The 6,212-nt window shown below is 40.2% G+C and overlaps 1 long non-coding RNA gene across 1 annotated transcript in view; it reads left to right on the plus strand.

Moving 5' to 3' along the window:
• The first annotated feature begins 2,910 nt into the window (after positions 1-2,910).
• LOC103663702 overlaps positions 2,911-6,212 on the plus strand; it is a 312,394-nt gene continuing 309,092 nt past the window's right edge. The window contains exon 1 of the long non-coding RNA XR_005832501.1: positions 2,911-3,007. This is a non-coding gene — a long non-coding RNA (uncharacterized LOC103663702). The remainder of the gene's footprint in view (positions 3,008-6,212) is intronic.

Raw genomic sequence — 6,212 nt, forward strand, 5'->3', positions numbered from 1 at the left:
TCAGCATAGAAACATCACAGCTTCTAGTATGCTGCTCAAAGTTTATTAACAATGTGCTGTGAGCAGGCATTTTCAAGAACATTAAGTAAGACTACCTAGAAAGTTATTTCCGATTGAAGCACCCAGGAGCCTTGATAGAGTCAACTGCCTGAAACAGTCACCTGTACTGATGAGACACGTCCCTGTTATAAACAACAGAAGATCTGAGGCATTTATTGCCTTATGTTATAGAAAAGAACAGTGGCAGGATGAGGCTTGTTGCGATGAGAATAAAATGTAGGGTTTTTCTCTCTTTTTTGGTGGTGTTTCCATTTTCACCAGGCATCTCCTCTTGTGGTTCTAGGGTTTACATACCTGCTCATACATTCTAGGAGAAAGGAGTATGTTTCTTTCCCAATTAATCAACACCAGTTTCTTTGTATCAGTTTAGGTCACACCTGTCCCTGATAGTGAGCCATAGTGGAGCAGTGTGATTCCTCCACATGCATCAGATGGTCCCGTGCCACACCGGATCCTCAAGTCTGGAGTGGTACCAGCTATTTTCAAGCAAATGGACTGTAGGGGCAAAGGGTGGACACTTTAAGAAAAGCCTGAATGCTGACCCAAGTGGAGGGCAAGTGAATGCTGGACAGCCAAAACCAATGAAATGACCTGTAAATACCATTAAGATAATGAATCAAAAAGGGAAAACGTGATCTTGAGGTGATTACTATGCTTTCCACAGATGACTCACAACTCAGTCCTATTACTGTGGAGGAGTAAGACCCAGCATCTAATGGATTACTTTTCTGTATCATTCTGATATTTGAAAAGGGAGATAAACTGGATAGTCTGCTCTTTGCCATGGAAGGATGACCTTTCTGTATGGCCAGCATCAGCAAGCTATCCAGATTCAGGATTGGTTTGTCCAATGGGGAGACCAGAAGGCAGGAGGAGGGTGAGATTGGGGAATTTATTCCTTTGGCTCTCTCCCGGCTGGGCTGTGGGTTGGCTGCGTCCCTGCTTCTGTCAAGCAGGCCTCTCTACATACCTACTCTCTCCGGATTCTAAATCATTCTTTGCCTTTCTTAGTCTTCATTCTGTTGCTATTCCTGGGGCTCTGCACTGTTGATTTGTCTAAACTCTGCCTACACCTTTGTAAAGATTCTTTTTATTAAACTTGTCTCAAATTACCCAGTTGGACTATGCCATCTGTTTTCTGCCAAGACCCTTACTGATACAGTGGGTAATCATCTCTCTCCTAGCATATTTTCAATCACGGCAGTAACACTTTTCCAAAATAGAACTATCATGATATCAGCCAAAGGTAAATTTTCTTTAATTGGACAAAAACAGCTTCCCCAGTCCATTTGATCACTTGTGATTCAGTTACCCAGTTAAGGGATTTGCAACCCAAGGACAAAAGCATAGGCCAGGAGGGACGTAGAGTTGTTACCGCCGTTGTTAAGGAGGTGCCTGCTTTCAGTCTGCATGTTCATTTGCAAATTGGACAAGATTCCTCTTGACTCATCTAGCTACAAATTATAAATAAAAATGCAAATTTTAGTTTAGTATTTTAGTGTTTTACAATGGTTTTAGCAGGAGTATTTATTCTCAGCAGTTATTAGAACAGTTTTTAAGTACTAAAGGAATATTATTAGTGTAGCTGGACAGTCATGACAGTGGTATTCACCACTCAGATTACTGATGGAAACTTTCATCTCTATACAACTTCATGTAAATGGCAACCACAAGGACAGATTACCTAAAATCACATTGACATTCTTGTAAGAATTGTAAACATTTTGCTTCTTTTATTTTAGGATTCAGGTCTTTGATAATGATTCTAGAACTGAAGACATTGAGGGTTGGTTGGGGCCATTTGATAGAGCGCTGAGTGAATTCAATTTGGTTCCTTGGTTTGCCAGTTTCTCTTTTGGATGTATTTCTCATCTCATTAAAGTTTGTAAGAGCGATTGCGTTAGTATCTTAAATTTCTTTCTTTAGTGGGGGGAGACTTGAATTTTTGAATGCTTAAAAATAATTTGTGAAATAGATTCTTGGGTCTCATTTTTTGAGATTCTCGTTTCATAGATCCTGGTAAGCCGCAGCCTTCATCTTTTTTCATTCTTCCCCCTTGCTCATTATGTTCTAGACACAAAGGCTCTCCTGTTACTCAGTCATTAAAGTTGCTCCTTTCCCAGGGTCTTACAGTGATATCAGTGTAACCTCATGTTCAATTCAAATATACACCATAGGGTTCTTGTGAATCCCTTCCTCCTTTCCATATTTGTACTCCGTTCTTCACCGGTGGGAAGTGTGGCTTCCTTTATCCTTAACACATTTACTTAGTGCTTAATCTTCCAAATCATAGGCAAACTCCTTACCTCTTTGGTGTGCTGTCCCATTTGGAATCCCTTCCTAATCCTCTTCAACCCTGTGGTGGGGCTTTTTGATTGAACTGGGAGAAAAGAAAGAAGGAAGGGAACAACCTCATCTTTTAAAATGAGGCTATAGAAATTACCTACTTTCAGGATGGGTTTTAGAATGAAGCAATGAAATGCTTTAACTGCAAAGTAATAGGCAGTGGTTATTTGTGCTCTCACATTTGATATAATATTCATTGAATGAATAAAGAGCCTGAAATGAGTAATAAAAAATCCCCCAAATTGAGTGGAGTCTGGTATCTAGTTCTCAGTATACTACTGGTTCACTAAAAGTTTGAGCAACTATTTAGTGAACTAATTATTAATTCAAAAAATAGAATTTAAACACCTTTTATGTCCTGGAAACTTCCTAAGAGTGAAAGCTGTAAGAATTAGCAAGATAGATTTGGTCCCTGCTGTCGTAACACTTGTGGTCTGGCTGAGAAGACAAACAACTAATGAGCAATAGCAATAAAGTGGGGCAAGTGCTTTGTCACAGTTGCAGAGAAAGGTTTCAGAATACACTACAGGAGTGCTGAACTGCATCTGAGAGAGTGGTCAGGACGGTTTTCTAGAGATGACAGTTGAGCTGCAACCTCGCTGTGAGTAGGAGTCAGCGCCTGAAGACAAGGGGAAGGAGTATTTTGGGCAGAAGGAGCACCATGTGGGAAGATGAGAGGGAGCACGGAATTACATGAAGTACAGTGTGACGCACGCAAAAAAAATGGGGGGCACGGAAGAGATGTAGTCGAAGAAGTCATCGGGGGTCTTGTGAGTCTGTTATGCACCATGGGCATTATTTAGAGTGTGATGAAAAATTACCGAAGAATGTTAACAGGGGAGTGAGGCACTTAGCACTTGAGAAGCATTGCTCTGGCCTCCTGACCGAGGAGGGCATACGGGTTGGGACAGGAGGGCAAGATGGAGGTGGAGCGAGACGTCGGTTACAAACACTGTCATCCAGCGGAGAGATGATGAAACCCTGGTTTGGGTAGAGATCATGGGGATAGATGGAAGTGGTTATCCACGAGAGATGTTTAGAGGTGGACCTAACAGACATGATGTTCTCCCATCTCCGGTGTTAAGAAATGCAATTCCCTGAAATAGGGAACATGGCAAGATGAGTAGGTTGAGGTTGGGAGGATGATGAAGGGGAGAAGTTTGTTCTCCCAGCTGTAAAATGAGAGGGTTCAATTCACAGCAATGCAATTGTGTGATTATCTTGTTTTGTCTTCATGTGGCCAAAGACAGAGCTATTTTAGAGCTGTAGAGAGATTCTCTATTTCCCCTTTCTTCTTGCTGTTCAGGCATCTAACCCATCTAGCCTTAGTTACCGATTAAGCACAGAAAACAGAAAATGTTTGTATTGCTTTGTATTTAAATTGAAACAAAAGAAAGGGAGTGGGGAGCTGGCATAAGCTGGTAAATATGTTAGCTTTCATGAGCATGAAATAACACAAGATTTATCATTCCAAATTTTATAACTTGGGTGATTTTAGATCTTCTGTGGCCAGGCTGACTTTATTGTCCTATAATTCTCAATTCTGTGATTTGCGTTTTCTCTTAGCTTGAGCAGCTCTCCCGATTGCTTATGACTTTACAGTTGCTACGGGGAGTCGTTATACACAGATGGCTTTTAGGAGGGGAGTCAATTTGGTAGGCATTTTCCTTGATTACGATGCCTTTTCTCTGCACTGATTGTTATAAGAGTGAAGATTCTTGCATGTCAAATGGTGAAAATGTTTCCAGGGTCTCAAAAAAGGAAGGAACATTACATTTAGCAGATGATCTCTGTATGACTGTGCTCTGATGAAAAGGCCGCCTGCTTCCTTTAATTTATTCAGATAAATTTTTATAAGCAGTGATAAAACCAAACCAACATGAGGTACCAGAGGGAAAAGACTGAGCAGAATTTGCAGTAGAGAGTAGATATTGATTTGAACATACAATTACATCCACCTTGTTATATGGTTTCGTTTTCATCTCTTGCAACCTTGCAAATAAGTACAAAAATCTTATCAGATATACCTGGTACCCATTTTTTTTTTTTTTAAGTTCATGCAACTATCCTTTCAGGAGAACACAGAGAAAGAAAGATTTTTTCTTCTTGAAGGCAATTTTATTTCTTTACTTATGTTACTTGTAAATCAACTTCCTATTGCACAGTTGACGCAAGTTTATTATACAAATATCAGAAAATAGAATCCTGTGATTTTCACCTGAATTTGTCTTAGTCTGAGGAAAGGCTTGATTTTTATGAATGACCTGTGTGAGTCCAGAGCTACAGGAGATAAAAAGGACACCATTTATTAATCTGGTTGTTTTATATTCGGATATTTGTGTGATCTATAATAGAAAAGCCATGTCACCCTCCCCAGGTATACATTTTCATGAGAATTAAGAGAACAAATTTAGGGCATCCCAGGTGGCTTCTCCAGTTTTCTTATCAGTTGTCTTAAGTAGACTTTGCTAAACAAATGTTGAGAACCCAGAGCAATTCAAAATATATTCTTAATTGGAGAAATCTTCCTGAGATCTAATAAGAACTTACCAATGATAGAGCATTTACTGTGTGTCAGACATTATGCTAAGTATTTGGCATGTATTTTATTTAATCCTTAAGGAAAGCCCATGAGGTAGGTATTACTCCTTCTTAAAAAAAAAAGGAGGGGGAGTTTAAGTACGCAGAGACGAACTTGTTCAGATCACAATGCATGTCCTCTCAACTGTGAGGCCAGATTGTTTGTCCTCTCTCCTCTCCTTGGTGTTATTCTTCTCTCCAGTATGAGCATGAGTCCATCTCCTCTAAATTAGAATAGGTGTTTCCTCAGATTTCGGTGAGAAATAGCTCAGATGAAAAGGGGTCTACTACCCAACATCTGGAAATCTCTGGAGAGATCCTGTGGTTGAGGGAATCATGGTGGCAGGGAAGGAGATGAAGTATTCTTTTTTTTTTTTGTAAAGATTTTATTTATTTATTCGACAGAGATAGAGACAGCCAGCGAGAGGGAACACAAGCAGGGGGAGTGGGAGAGGAAGAAGCAGGCTTATAGCAGAGGAGCCTGACGTGGGGCTCGATCCCATAACGCCGGGATCACGCCCTGAGCTGAAGGCAGATGCTTAACCGCTATGCCACCCAGGCGCTCCGGAGATGAAGTATTCTATCTCTGTACCTGAAGCTGAGCCAACTTCTGAGTCTAGAGGAGACCATTTTTGTCTCTCTGACCAGACTCTGTGGTCTGGCATGCTTACCAGTCCCTTCCACTTGCCTCCTCTTTCCTCTTACTCCCCAGTGCTATTCTGCTTCAGGTTCATGAATTTCGACATTGCTGTGGGGTGTTTTCCTCTTCACAAGTCTGTGTCTTGGAAGGGGACACATAAAACCTTTCATCTCCTCGTTGCTATACATACTGTCCTTCTTCCAACCTTGTTTAAATTCTAGAGATGATATTTACTCACCTGTGGTTTAATTTTGTGTCTTTTCTGATGAGTGACTTCATTTTTACATTTGTTAAAGATACTGTTGAAATGATTGTGTTAAGACTATCTGCAGTTACCTAGTTTCTTGTAGAGACCATTTTTTTTTCTTGCTCCTATGTTGCTTCCTTGATATCATGGTAATATATAACAATTGCAAAATGCCTTGGAAAGTTGCTAGTATAATGGAAATAAAGTCATGTATTTACACATGCTTTAATATTTTTTTTTGTGATCTCCCCCTCCCCTTTTCTTTCAATCTGAAATAATGCTATTTTCAATTTATATATAGGGAAAAAGAGTCTGAATGAGACTGTCAGACACAGGACA

The sequence above is a fragment of the Ursus maritimus genome, unplaced genomic scaffold (assembly GCF_017311325.1).
Source record: "Ursus maritimus isolate PB19 unplaced genomic scaffold, ASM1731132v1 scaffold_5, whole genome shotgun sequence".
NCBI classification, from domain to species: domain Eukaryota; kingdom Metazoa; phylum Chordata; class Mammalia; order Carnivora; family Ursidae; genus Ursus; species Ursus maritimus.